General features: G+C 46.3%; 1 protein-coding gene across 6 annotated transcripts in view; it reads left to right on the top strand.

Moving 5' to 3' along the window:
- SHC3 (SHC adaptor protein 3) overlaps positions 1–14,617 on the top strand; it is a 172,961-nt gene that overhangs the window by 145,558 nt on the left and 12,786 nt on the right. The window lies entirely within an intron of this gene.

The raw sequence follows: 14,617 nt of genomic DNA, 5'->3' as shown, positions 1-14,617 counted from the left end.
CGAAATCCTGTTCATCACGCCAAAGTTGACTCGCCCACCCCAGGGCTATGGGACACCCGGTGCCGGACCGGACTAGTCCGGAGGTAGTCAGTGGTGGCGGGGCTCGACTCCGTGGCCCTGGTGGGTGTCAGTTAAATATGGCTGGTGACTTGGGGTTTGAATAAAGTTTGTGTTCGTGACGCCACCTGTGGTATGCGGCTATTAAGCCGCCGCTGCTGTGTGAGGCCTCCGGGGTGATGAAGTGGCAGCAATGGTGGTACTGCTCCCCACAGGTGGAGCGGTGCCCCGGGGCACAGTTGGTGCTCGTGAGAGTCTATGGTGTAGTGGAAGTCTAAGCAGACGGAATAACAGAGGCAACACCAAGGGTGCAGTTTCAAGTTGTTTACTCACACATCCTGGTATGCGCACACTGGTGCCCTCAGACGACTGGAACCCACTGTCAGGGACCTCCGCCGTTTCTGGGTGATTCCTGGAGTGAAAACCGGTACCCTTCTCTCTAAGGTGTCTCTGTCTTCAGCTGTCTTCCTAAGCCTAGCTCTTTTAGGATGAACCTGCTCGGCCTCCACTACAGCCTCCAGGCTGGGGGGTCACCTGTCGGATGATTGTCCCCTTTCTAGAGGTTCTGCGGTGGGCTGTGGCCCGGGGAGTTTACAACTTTCCCTGGGCCTCGGTTTTTACTGTTTGGAGATGATTTTGCACTCCTCCGGTTTCTAGGGACCGTCCCCTGTTGCAGCTTGATCCCTCCACTGTTGTTCCTGTGGAACAGGCCACCACAGCTCAACAGCTATCCGTGGCCCTGGAATCCCTTCTTCTCTCTGCTTGGTGTCACCTGGACCCTCTGAGTCCCAGGATCTTCACCAGGAAGCGTCTCTTTCTTTTCCTTAGCTCCTGACTGACTAGAGCTGTCTTTCCTTCTCTCCTTCTCGTCTGCCTCCTGCAGACCTCCTCCTCCTTCTTCCCTCTCTCTCAGACTTCAACTGACTACACTTGACCTTCCTTTCTCTGTCTGCCCTCTGGTGGCTCCTCCCACCTCCCCAGTTGCTAAGCTGTACCCTATAGGAGCAGGGATGGGTTTTCCGGCCCCTCCCAGCATGCAGCATGGGAGGGTTACTGCCACTGTCCCTGGTCCCAGTGTGTACTTAGCAATGGGTGTTGTGTAGATTTACCAGGGGACCGGCGTTCACTCCTTTCCTCACCCAGAATGGGGCATCACACCGCTGGATGGGGTGCAATGTCCTGTGGCGACGGAAGCCTCAGGGGCGCCACATATGTCTGTGAAGTTTGTGTGTGTGATCTGTGTGTGTGCTTACTCTCTGCACGGCTTCCTCTTCCTGTAATGACATCACTTCTCTGCAAAACCGCAAGCAAGTGATGTACATTACCGGAGGTAAACCGCGAAATACCGCAGGGAATAACGCAGGAAAACGCAGTGAACCGCACAGAATTTGCTGCCTGCGTTATTCCCTGCGGGATTTCATGATTAACATTGGAGTCAATGGAGTGAAATCACGCAGCGACGTGCGGAAAGAATTGACATGCAATTGTTTTTGCTGCGGGAATCCCGCAGCAAAACATGCAGCTGTCAAATTCCGCCTAATGCGCACAGGATTTTTTTTGCCCATAGGTTTTGCTGGTGATTCACTGCAGAGATGTTATGAACATTTTCTGCAGCGAAACATGCAGCAAAACGCAAAAAATCTGCGGCAAAATCCGGTAAGTGCGCACATAGCCTTAGCATATTTTTAATATTTATCCTATATAAGGAAGAGGACATAAGTAGTGATGGGCAGACTTGCAGATACCCGGGATTGGCAGGTCCAACCTGGCTTAAAAAACAACCTGGTTCTGGCCCGGAACTGATCCTGGATATATGGCCGGATGCCAGTCTCCATGTAAGTCTACAGGGACAAGAATCCAGTGCTTTAAAATGGTAGTAGAAAGCATAGGGGGATTAGAGCAGGTGAGTTATATTTACCATGTCTCCCGCATGGCTTTAACACTACTTCCAGGTCTGCTCATTAACCTCATACATATTCATTGCTTTCCCCGCCCACCGGAGGTCCCTGCGTCTCTGATTGGTTGCAGTCAGAAGTTGCGTCCCCACCCTGTGTGACATCGGGTCTGACTTGTTTCAATGAGGAGGCGCCGTGTGTGTGCATCTCTACTGGTGTAAAAATAAATCAATTTAAAAACTGGCGAAGAATATCCCACTATTATGACACCCAGCACAGCTAAAGTGTATGGCTACAGGCTGTAGCCCCCAGCTGTGCTCTTATCTTGGCTGTGTATCGAAATAAGAGGGACCTCATGCATCTTTTTAAAAATATTTAAATAAATAATTTAAGAAAACGGTGTTCTGTCCCCCCCAATTTTGATACCCAGCCATTATAAAGCCGACAGCTGTGACCTGTATTCTCAGACTGGGGAGACACATACTTTTTGAGCCTCCAGCCTAAAAATAGAAGCCTGCAGCCGCCAAGGATTGTTACATTCATTACATGCGACAATCCCGAACTTTACCCAGGTCATCCCGGTTGCCCTGGTGCAGTGGCAATCGAGGTAATAAGGGGTCAATAACAGCTCACAGTTGCCACTAGGTCCTAGCTTAGTAATGGGAGGTGTTTATGAGAACTGCCCATTCTGTAAGTGAAAAGAATTAAACACAAACCGAACATTTTTTTTATTTGAAATGAAATACACACACCTTCCTTCACCCCTTTATTAACCCCCAAAACACCCAGGTCTGATGTAATCACATGAGCTCACACGATGATTCCAGCTCAGCTCTGACAGCATATGGGCACACAATATGGCCAACCGCTGTGAGTTTCACGGTCACTGAGTTCACAGACCTTCATCTCCTGGCAGAAAACCAAATTTTTTGCCAAGAGATGCAGATTTGGTGCTAAAATTTTTACACCATAATACTGCACCCAATCTACACCTCCGGGCAAAAAAATTGCATCAAAACCATTATGATGCAGTATTGATGCTATTGTTTCCCAGGAGGTATAGATTAATTGTAGGAATATTGTGTAAAAATTTCAACACTAAATATTTATCTATTGTCAAAAAAATACGCGGTTATCTGCCAGGAGATGCAGGTTTGTGAACTCAGTGAACTCGATAAGTATATCACAGGTTTTTTGTTGGACAAAGTAAAAGAAAAATTTAAATAAAATAAAAAAATAATCCATTTATTATACAATAAACAATGTATTCAACAATGAAATGCCAAGAATTTTGTCCCTTTCAGTTTTCCACAATCAGCAATAACTTGCATATCAACGAACAGGAGGCATTGCAAAATCATCTCACAGGACTTAATCCTATTTTTAAGGTTTCATGTGACTAAAAAAATTGCTTTCAATATTGCTTTTTTGGCCCATTGACTATTTGCATATCTGTGACACCTGCTTTTTTTTTTTTTGGTGTTCCAATTTTAATGTTGAGGAGTGTATTTAAATAGACATCACCAAATGTTCATAAAAACATAACGATAGGGAACTTAGATTGTGAGCCCCAATGGGGACAGTGTTGCCAATGTATGTAAAGCGCTGTGGAATTAATAGCGCTATATAAGTGAATAAATATTATATTATTATTATAATTAACACTGCGTATAATTACTGTTTTATATACAACTAAGTCTAGAAAGTTATCTTTTTGGTACAGCTGCATACTCATGTCCCAAGCCTAGTTTTTATTAGTGTCTTTCTTGGACCCTCCCTTTTCGCTCTTCCACATCATCATCATGTACTTCTTGGATCTTGCTGCGTTTTCAATGGTGGACCCAAAATAAAATGGAAGTAATTGCACTGTGTCTAGGAGTTTAGAGATCACACACGGTATATCTTTATTCTATGTATAAAACATGCATACAAATAAGTGACTAATATAATAATAATAATAATAATAATAAAAAAAAAATTGTATAATTCACAGTATCTAGTTGTAAATGCAATAAATACAACAGTAAGGGGTACTTTGCACGCTGCGACATCGCTAGCTGATGATAGCGATGCCGAGCACGATAGTACCCGCCCCCGTTGCACATGCGATATCTTGTGATAGCTGCCGTAGCGAACATTATCGCTACGGCAGCTTCACGCGCACTTATCTGGTCGGCGACGTCGCTGTGACTGCCGAAGAATCCCTCCTTCAAGGAGGCGGTGCGTTCGGCGTCACAGCAATGTCACCATGACGTCACTAATCGGCTGGCCAATAGAAGCGGAGGGGCAGAGATGAGCAGGATGTAAGCATCCTGCCCACCTTCTTCCTTCCGCATTGCCGGTGGATGGCGGGCGCAGGTAAGGAGATGTTTGTCGCTCCTGCGGCTTCACACACAGCGATGTGTAGAGCTGCAGGAACGACAAGCAACATCGTACGTGCGGACGCACCGACATTATGAAAATGAACGACGTGACACAGATCACCGATTTTTGACTGTTTCACGCTCGTTCATCTTCTCTCCTAGGCTTTACACGTTGCGACGTCGTTACCGGCGCTGGATGTACGTCACTTTCGATTTGACCCCGACGATATCGCAGTAGCGATGTTGCAGCGTGCAAAGTACCCCTAAGTCACTATATGTACCACTGAGAACAGATATTCGTCACTGAATATAGCAATAGACATTATATATTACATAACGGATTGAGTTATTGTAAAAAATCACTTTAAGCCATGTTTCAGTATAAAAATGTGCTAGATTGTTGCCAATCTAAAAATCCAGTCTGTAACATATAGGTTGGAAACATTATGTTTTTGGGTCAACTTCAGTGTTAGGCAGAAGAAGAATACAACACTGCATGAAGTCATCAGTGGAATAAGTGCTTCCTGAAGATCACACATTTTACATTACACTTATCTTAGAGAATTTATATTTGTGAATCTTATACGTAGAAGTCCTCTGCACAGACTTATGTGTAGATGTGCGGAGTAGTAATGGCGGCCTTAATAAAATGTAGCTAAGTTCAATAATGCTAAAAGTCCCAAATTAGACACGTGAATTAATGCCAGAACAGCTTTGATGGTTACACATCAGTGCACATTATTATTAAGATCATCGAACCAGATGTCTACCATCAATTCAGTGTTCAGTCACCAATCATCACACGTTAGTGCATTAGAAGATAGATGTATTTCAGAAATACCTATTAGTGCCTCTATAATTTGTTGCTTTGTTATAAACCTAGGTTAACAGTATCAGTTTCATAACATCATTAGGTAAAATGAAGTACAGTAAGGGAACTAATTATTTTGGTCTAGGATCCAAGATTACCGTATATGGATGTGCCTATGAATCCACAATATAGACCTTTAGGTACAAGGCAATTACATAATGCTTTGTATTGGACATAAATGGGATGTACAGTGAAAAGTTATCTCTTATTTTTTGGATGATCAGTGGTGAACAGCGCTCTATGCAAGCCATCAGTGTGCAGTTTTATCATCCAGCAATCTCCCTCTCCATGTAAGGTTACTTTCACACTTGCGTTTTTTTCCTTCCATCACAATCCACCCTTTTGGAAAACAGCGGAATCCGTTAACGGATTCCGCTGTGTCCCATAGACTTGTTGGATGACGGATTGTGCCAAAAGTAACTGCATTGCTTCCACTGGCCGACGCAGCATGTAACGTTTTTTGAGCGGCGGAATCCTCTATTTTTCACTGCGCATGCTCATCTTTTTTTTTTTTCTTTTATTCACAGAAACTTTATTTTGTCTCTCAGTGGCCGAACGTTCAGCTGAGCGCCCGGCCGCCGGCATGTGAGAGGTCTCAGCTGACCACCTGGCCACCAGCATGTGAGAGCTCTCAGCTGAGCACCCGGCCGCCGGCATGTGAGAGCGTTCAGCTGAGCGCCCGGCCACCCGCATGTGAGAGCTCTCAGCTGAGCGCCCGGCCGCCGGCATGTGAGAGAGATCAGCTGAGTGCCTGGCAGCCGGCATGTGAGAGTGATCAGCTGAGCGCCTGGCCACCGGGTGATCAGCTGATCGTTCACGATAGTCTGCTGCCGGTAAAACTGTAAAGAAGAAGAAAAAAAAGCTTTCGTGTTTTTTGTTTTGTACGATCCGTTGCATCCGTTGTGCCATTATATGCAATCGTTGCATCCGTCACACAACGCAATGCAACGGATGCCGTTCAACGCAAGTGTGAAACTAGCCTTATGCACCTAGGATGGAGTAATCCTATAACTGCGTATACATTAAATGGAAGTAAACTCGGGACTACAGAACAGGAGAAGAACTTGGGTATTTTTACTACAAATAAGCTGAGCAGCAGCACTAAATGTCAAGCAGCAGCTGCTAAAGCAAACAAGATTTTAGGGTGTATAAAAAGAGAAATCAGATCTCGGGATCCCAACGTATTGTTACCCCTCTATAAATCACTTGTAAGGCCACATCTAGAATATAGGATGCAGTTTTGGGCTTCACATTTTAAAAAGGACATTCAGAAGTTAGAGTCAGTTCAAAGGCAGGTAACTAAACTAATACAAGGAATGGAAGGCCTCCCATATGATGACAGGTTGAAAAAGTTAGATATGTTTAGCTTAGAAAAAAGACGTCTCTGAGGAGATCTCATTTATATGTATAAATACATGTGTGGTCAATATAAAGGACTGGCACATGACTTATTCCTTCCAAAGCCAATACTAGGGAACAGGGGGCACTCACTGCGAGTGGAAGAAAAGCGATTCCGGCAGCTAAATAGCAAAGGGTTCTTTACAGTTAGAGTGGGGAATGCGCTACCACAAGAGGTAGTAATGGCAGATACTATAACGGCTTTAAAAAGGGCTGGATGATTTCCTCACTACACACAACATTGTTGGTTATAAGTGACTTAAGGCTACTTTACACACTGCGATATCGGTCCCGATATCGCTAGTGTGGGTATCCACCCCCATCTGTTGCGCGACACGGGCAAATCGCTGCCCGTGCCGCACAACATCGCCCAGAGCCGTCACACATACTTACCTGTCCGGCGACGTCGCTGTGACCGGCGAACCGCCTCCTTTCTAAGGGGGCGGTCCGTGCGGCGTCACAGCGACGTCACTGAAGCGTCACTGAACCGCCGCCCAATAGCAGCGGAGGGGCGGAGCTGAGCGGGACGTAACATCCCGCCCACCTCCTTCCTTCCGCATAGCGGCCGGGAGGCAGGTAAGGGGAGCATCCTCGTTCCTGCGGCGTCACACGCAGCGATGTGTGCTGCCGCAGGAACGAGGAACAACTTCGTTACTGCTGCAGTAGCCATTTTTAAGAATGGACCCCCATGTCGCCGATTAGCGATTTTGCACATTTTTGCAATGATGCAAAATCGCTTATCGGTGTCACACGCAACGGCATCGCTAATGCGGCCGGATGTGCGTCACAAATTCCGTGACCCCAACGACTCCGCATTAGCGATGTCGCAGCGTGTAAAGCCCCCTTAAGTGACGAAATGTAGAACTGGTGGAGGAGGGTTAAGCTGGATGGACCTGGGTCTTTTTTCAACATAAGTAACTATGTAACTATGTTTTGGAAGTGATTCTGGGGTTTGGCTGCATCCTGCTAGAGCAGGGGTGGGGAACCTCCGGCCCGCGGGCCATATGCGGCCCGCGACGACTTTTTCTGCGGCCCCCGGGCTGATTCCCGAGAACTGTAGTGCTGGGGCGGCAGCCGCATCTTACTGGCTGTTGGCCCTTTAAAACCCCACACCACACAGCACGTTCAATGCTGAACGCTGCATTTCCTATACCTGAAAGACTACGTCCCCACGCTGGCACTGCCTATGTGAGGACGTACTTTGTAGGTGGGGTCGGCGTGAGGGGCGCTAAAATCAAAAGAAGAGGATTGACTGCCAATCATCCCCCAGGTCTTACTGTGCCGGCAGCGCTCTGTGCCTAGCGGCGGTGGCTCCCTGTGCCCAGCGGCGGCTCCCTGTGCCCGGCGGTTGCGGCGGTGGCTCCCTGTGCCCGGCGGTTGCGGCGGCTCCCCGTGCCTGGTTGCAGCTCCCTGTGCCCGGTGGTTGCGGCGGCAGCTCCCTGTGCCCGGCGGTTGCGGCGGCGGCTCCCTGTGCCCGGTGGTGGCTCCCTGTGCCCGGCGGCAGCTGCTCCTCTCTGTGCCCGGTGGCTCCCTGAGCCCGGCGATTGCGGCGGCGGCTCCCTGTTCCCAGCGGTTGCGGTGGCGGCTACCTGTGCCCGGCGGTGGCTGCTCCTCTCTGTGCCCGGCGGCTCCCTGTGCACGGCGGTTGCGGCGGCGGCTCCCTGTGCCCGGCGGCTCCCTGTGCCCAGCGGTGAAGGCAGCTGCTCCTCTCTGTGCCCGGCGGCGGCGGCTGCTCCTCTCTGTGCCCGGCGGCAGAGCCCTCCGTGCCCGCAACCACCTCCAGCACTCTTTGATCCCAGCCTCCCCCAGTTCTCTAACTACCTCCAAGCTCATCCGAGTCTGCCTCTGCCCCCAGCGCTCTGTACCTCCAGTGCTCTGTGCCCCTCTTTCTCCCCAGTGTTCTGTGCCTCCCCCAGTGTTCTGTGCCCCCCCAGTCTCCCCAGTGATCTGTGCCCCCCCAATGTTCTGTGCCTCCCCCCAGTCTCCCCAGTGATCTGTGCCCCCCAGTCTCCCCAGTGATCTGTGCCCCCCAGTCTCCCCAGTGATCTGTGCCCCCCCAGTGTTCTGTGCCCCCCAGTCTCCCCAGTGATCTGTGCCCCCCAATGTGTTCTGTGCCTCTCCCCAGTGACCTGTGCCCCCCAGTCTCCCCAGTGATCTGTGCCCCTCCAGTCTCCCCAGTGATCTCTGTGCCCCGAGCCTCTCCCAGTTCTGTTTGTGGCTTCAGCCTTTCCCATTCTTCTCTGTGCCATCTGTGTCCCCAGCGTCCCCCTGATTTGTCTGTGCCTCCAGCCTCTCCCATCATTCTCTGTTCCCCCAGGGCTCTCTGTGTCCCTCCGGCATCCTCCAGGGCTGTTTGCCCCCGACTATTTATATAACCCCAGCAATGTTTGTGCCCCCCAGCTATGTCTGTGTAACCCAGTGATGTGTATATACCCCCAGTGAAGTCTGTGCCGCCCAGTGATCTACAGTCAGGGCCAGAAATATTTGGACAGTGACACAAGTTTTGTTATTTTAGCTGTTTACAAAAACATGTTCAGAAATACAATTATATATATAATATGGGCTGAAAGTGCACACTCCCAGCTGCAATATGAGAATTTTCACATCCAAATCGGAGAAAGGGTTTAGGAATCATAGCTCTGTAATGCATAGCCTCCTCTTTTTCAAGGGACCAAAAGTAATTGGACAAGGGACTCTAAGGGCTGCAATTAACTCTGAAGGCGTCTCCCTCGTTAACCTGTAATCAATGAAGTAGTTAAAAGGTCTGGGGTTGATTACAGGTGTGTGGTTTTGCATTTGGAAGCTGTTGCTGTGACCAGACAACATGCGGTCTAAGGAACTCTCAATTGAGGTGAAGCAGAACATCCTGAGGCTGAAAAAAAAGAAAAAATCCATCAGAGAGATAGCAGACATGCTTGGAGTAGCAAAATCAACAGTCGGGTACATTCTGAGAAAAAAGGAATTGACTGGTGAGCTTGGGAACTCAAAAAGGCCTGGGCGTCCACGGATGACAACAGTGGTGGATGATCGCCGCATACTTTCTTTGGTGAAGAAGAACCCGTTCACAACATCAACTGAAGTCCAGAACACTCTCAGTGAAGTAGGTGTATCTGTCTCTAAGTCAACAGTAAAGAGAAGACTCCATGAAAGTAAATACAAAGGGTTCACATCTAAATGCAAACCATTCATCAATTCCAAAAATAGACAGGCCAGAGTTAAATTTGCTGAAAAACACCTCATGAAGCCAGCTCAGTTCTGGAAAAGTATTCTATGGACAGATGAGACCAAGATCAACCTGTACCAGAATGATGGGAAGAAAAAGGTTTGGAGAAGAAAGGGAACGGCACATGATCCAAGGCACACCACATCCTCTGTAAAACATGGTGGAGGCAACGTGATGGCATGGGCATGCATGGCTTTCAATGGCACTGGGTCACTTGTGTTTATTGATGACATAACAGCAGACAAGAGTAGCCGGATGAATTCTGAAGTGTACCGGGATATACTTTCAGCCCAGATTCAGCCAAATGCCGCAAAGTTGATCGGATGGCGCTTCATAGTACAGATGGACAATGACCCCAAGCATACAGCCAAAGCTACCCAGGAGTTCATGAGTGCAAAAAAGTGGAACATTCTGCAATGGCCAAGTCAATCACCAGATCTTAACCCAATTGAGCATGCATTTCACTTGCTCAAATCCAGACTTAAGACGGAAAGACCCACAAACAAGCAAGACCTGAAGGCTGTGGCTGTAAAGGCCTGGCAAAGCATTAAGAAGGAGGAAACCCAGCGTTTGGTGATGTCCATGGGTTCCAGACTTAAGGCAGTGATTGCCTCCAAAGGATTCGCAACAAAATATTGAAAAAAAAAATATTTTGTTTGGGTTTGGTTTATTTGTCCAATTACTTTTGACCTCCTAAAATGTGGAGTGTTTGTAAAGAAATGTGTACAATTCCTACAATTTCTTTCAGATATTTTTGTTCAAACCTTCAAATTAAACGTTACAATCTGCACTTGAATTCTGTTGTAGAGGTTTCATTTCAAATCCAATGTGGTGGCATGCAGAGCCCAACTCGTGAAAATTGTGTCACTGTCCAAATATTTCTGGACCTAACTGTATGTACCCGCAGTGACGTCTATGCCCTGCTGCTTCCCTAGTGATGTATATTCCTCCCAGCCCTCCCCAGCAATGTTTATGCCCCCAGCTATGTTTGTGCTCTCCATCAATGATGTATGTATCCCCCAGTGATGTATGTACCCCCCAATGATGTCTATGCCCCCAGCCTCCCCAGTGATCTATATTCCTCCCAACCCTCCCCTGTGATGTATATACAGCAGTCCCAGCCAACTCAAACCTGGAAAAGCAGTTGTGAAAAGCAAAAAGATCAATATCGCCTAATATTACAGCTGCACCAAAGAGTACAAGCTCCAGCCGCCACAGTGAGCTAATTGTTTGACCAAATATATTAGGGTAATTTTCAAGTTGCTAATTTTGTGGGGCCCCCGAAGGTTGGTAAAAATTTCCAAATGGCCCCCGGCAGAAAAAAGGTTCCCCACCCCTGTGCTAGAGTATTAGTTTTTGACCTGGGCGATGTACAACTGCTGCCCTTCTTTGCTGTAAGTAAATACTTCATTTTTGGAGGATAATTATTTCTCTTTATGTTGCTATTTTTATGATCAGTGGTGGGTGCCACCGATGGCAGAATAGGGAACCTTTCATCCCTTAGAATGGAGTAGCAGTGCACATGCTCGACTGCTGCTGCATTCATTCCATGTAGGACTGCCAAGCACTGTGCTTGCTTTTTTTCTGGTAATCTGATGAGAATGAAGGGGCTACGGTCAGGCATCTGACCTGCCACGTTGTTTTGTAATGGGGATAAAAATTCTCCAGCGATTGTTGATAACTTGTTTCCTTGAGATCCCCTTTAAGCTCTACATCTGCCAACCAGAAATAAAAGGGAATCTGTTAGCAGGTTTTTGCTATATAACCTGAAGACATCATGCTGTAAGAGTTAATATTCAGATTACAGCCCTGGGTCTCTTATCTCAAAGTGTGTTTTTGTTTACCTGCAATGTTAGCTTAAGCTTCCTTGCTTTATCATTAGCCTGACTGAGGAGCAAGTGAGAGGAAGTCCAAATATGCCAATTCTGTGATTAGCAGCTTTTGTCTATATAAATGTACACTGAAAGCCTGATGTGGGCAAGGGCCGGTTGTTAGGTTATGCTACATGCCAAAAATTACATCTTTGATTATATCAGAGTGGCTACACCTAGTAAAATATGTGATACATTGTTAGATTTAGAATCTCCTTGCCTACATCATGTTGCTCTTAGATGAGATAACAAAAACCTGCTGACTAGTGATGGGCGGACCTGGACTGTAAAAGTCTGTATTCGTGTGAAACTTCGGATAATGATCCGGGTCCGGCAACTTGGGAAATAAAAACATAATGGAAAAATAAAGAAAATAAGAATAAAGCAAGCGTGTTATACTTGCTCTGCATGGCTGTAACTGCTTCCAGGGCCACTCATTATCGTTCAGCAATATGCACTGCTTAAATAAATCATTTTAAAAAACGTCATGCTATCCCAACCAATCTTGATACCCAGCTATAATAAAGCCCAACAGCTAGGGGCTGGTATTCTCAGGCTGGTGAGACCCATGCTTATTTTGCCCCCAGTCTAAAAATAGCAACCAGCAGCCACCTAGGATTGTTCATCAATTAAATGTGACAACCCCAGAACTTTACCCGGGTCATCCTGATTTTTCTGGTGTGGTGGAAATGGGGGTAATAAGGGGTTAATGGCAGCCCACAGCTGCCAGTAAGCCCTAGATTACTAATTAGGAGGGTCTATGAGACCGCTCCATTATTAATCCATAAGGGAAAAGAAATAAACTCAAACACCAAAAAAATCCTTTATTTAAAATATAATACAAAAAAACACCCTTTTCCTCCCCTTTATTAACCACCAAAACATCCAGGTGGATTGTAATCCACATGAGGTCCCATGACAGTTCCAGCTCTGTTACTTCTGAAGGCACAGTGTGTGGCCATAGAACATGGCCGCCCGCTGTGAGCTTCAGGCAGAGACTCAGCTGCACGATTATCGGTGACATTACTCAGGTTATTTGCGGTCCCAGCTAGAGGTTCCCATGGCCCTCCACCTGTAATTGCAGGTAACCTGACATCAGGGTCCTCATTGAACTCAGTGACACAGACCTACAGTTATGGTGCGATGATTGCATCGGCTCACTGGCAAGCCTGCAAAATCATCAGCGTGTGGTAGCTACATACGCTGGCATCGATCGCAGGGAATTATCCCATCTGATGCTGCTGTCAATAGCGACAGTGCCATCGATCTGCTTACAAGATGGGCGGAGTTCCCTCTTTGATCCAATCAGCACAATGCTATTGTGATCGTGTCATGCCAATGGTCTCCATGGTGACCCTGGCCTGAATAATGGCTGCGGGGTCACCTAGGTAGTGGCCTCTGTGCAATTGACAGCTATAATACCCTACAATGCAAAAGCATTGCAGAGTATTAGACCAGCTATCAGGGTAGGGAAATTTGATGTCCCAAACTGGGACAAGGTAAAAACAAAACTAAAAAAGTAAAAAAAATTGTAAAAATATCTTTTAAAAATCATAAAATAAAGAACAAAAAAATTAAAACAAATATTATATAAAAAATACAAAAAAATTATATAAAAACTAAAATAAATAAATAAAGTACATATATTTAATATCGACAGAAAGGCCTAATCTATAAAACTATCAGGCCTAATCTATAAAACTATCACTCTATTTAACCCATTCAGTTAACAATGTAAAAAAAATAAAAAAAAAAACTTCTCAATTTTCATCAGCTGCTGAAAAAAACGTAATTAAACACGATTAAAAAAGTCAAATGTAAATTAAAAGGGTATAGCTGAAAATGTTATCTTGTCCTGCAAAAAACAAGCCTCCACTCAGCTCCGTCAGCTGAAAAATATAAAAAAGCTTTCAAAGTAAAGATGCAAAAAATGTATTTTTAAATTAAATTGTTTTTATTGTGAAAAAGCAGTAAAACATAAAAACAACATAAAAGTGGTATCACTGTGATCATATCGATAAGAGAAATAAAGCTGTATTATCCATTTTACAACAAGATAAACAACATAAAAAAACAACTATTCCTGAATTGCTGTTTCTTATTCATTTTGCCTCCCAAAAATCAGAACAAAAAGCAATCAAAAAATGTTGTGTGCTCGAAAATAGTACAAAAAACCTCTTTGTCTCATACTGCAAAAAAAAAACAATTTGTGTGGCTCACAATCATACTGTTCTCTATGTTGAGCATTTACATCAGGGTTTCCGTGTAAACCTCTGAAATATGTTGTGATGGTGGGATATTGTGTACTGTGTATCATGTTGTGTAGGTTCGTATTTACTCTTGGTTCACTGTCCATTATTTGTATTGCTTGTGTGTACATTGTATTGTCTGTAGGTAATTACCCCCTGTAGAGTTCCTGTCCCTAAGGGGTGCTTCACACATAGCGAGATCGCTACCGAAATCGCTGCTACGTCACGGTTTTGGTGACGCAACAGTGACCTCATTAGCGATCTCGCTGTGTGTGACACTGAGCAGCAATCTGGCCCCTACTGTGAGATCGCTGTTCGTTACACACAGCCCTGGTTCGTTTTCTTCAAAGGCGCTCTCCCGCTGTGACGCACACATCGCTGTGTGTGACAGCGAGAGAGCGACGAAGTGAAGCGAGCAGGGAGCAGGAGCCGGCATCTGGCAGCTGCGGTAAGCTGTAACCAAGATAAACATCGGGTAACCAAGGGAAGCCCTTTCCCTGGTTACTCGATATTTACCTTCATTACCAGCCTCCGCCGCTCTCGCTGCCAGTGCCGGCTCCCTCCTCTCTGCACATGTAGCTGCAGTACACATCAGGTAATTAACCCGATGTGTACTGTAGCTAGGAGAGCAAGGAGCCAGCGCTAAGCAGTGTGCGCGGCTCCCTGCTCTCTGCACATGTAGTGACGTTA

This window comes from Anomaloglossus baeobatrachus, chromosome 1 (genome assembly GCF_048569485.1).
Source record: "Anomaloglossus baeobatrachus isolate aAnoBae1 chromosome 1, aAnoBae1.hap1, whole genome shotgun sequence".
NCBI lineage: Eukaryota > Metazoa > Chordata > Amphibia > Anura > Aromobatidae > Anomaloglossus > Anomaloglossus baeobatrachus.
This window is presented reverse-complemented; position numbering and strand designations above follow the sequence as displayed.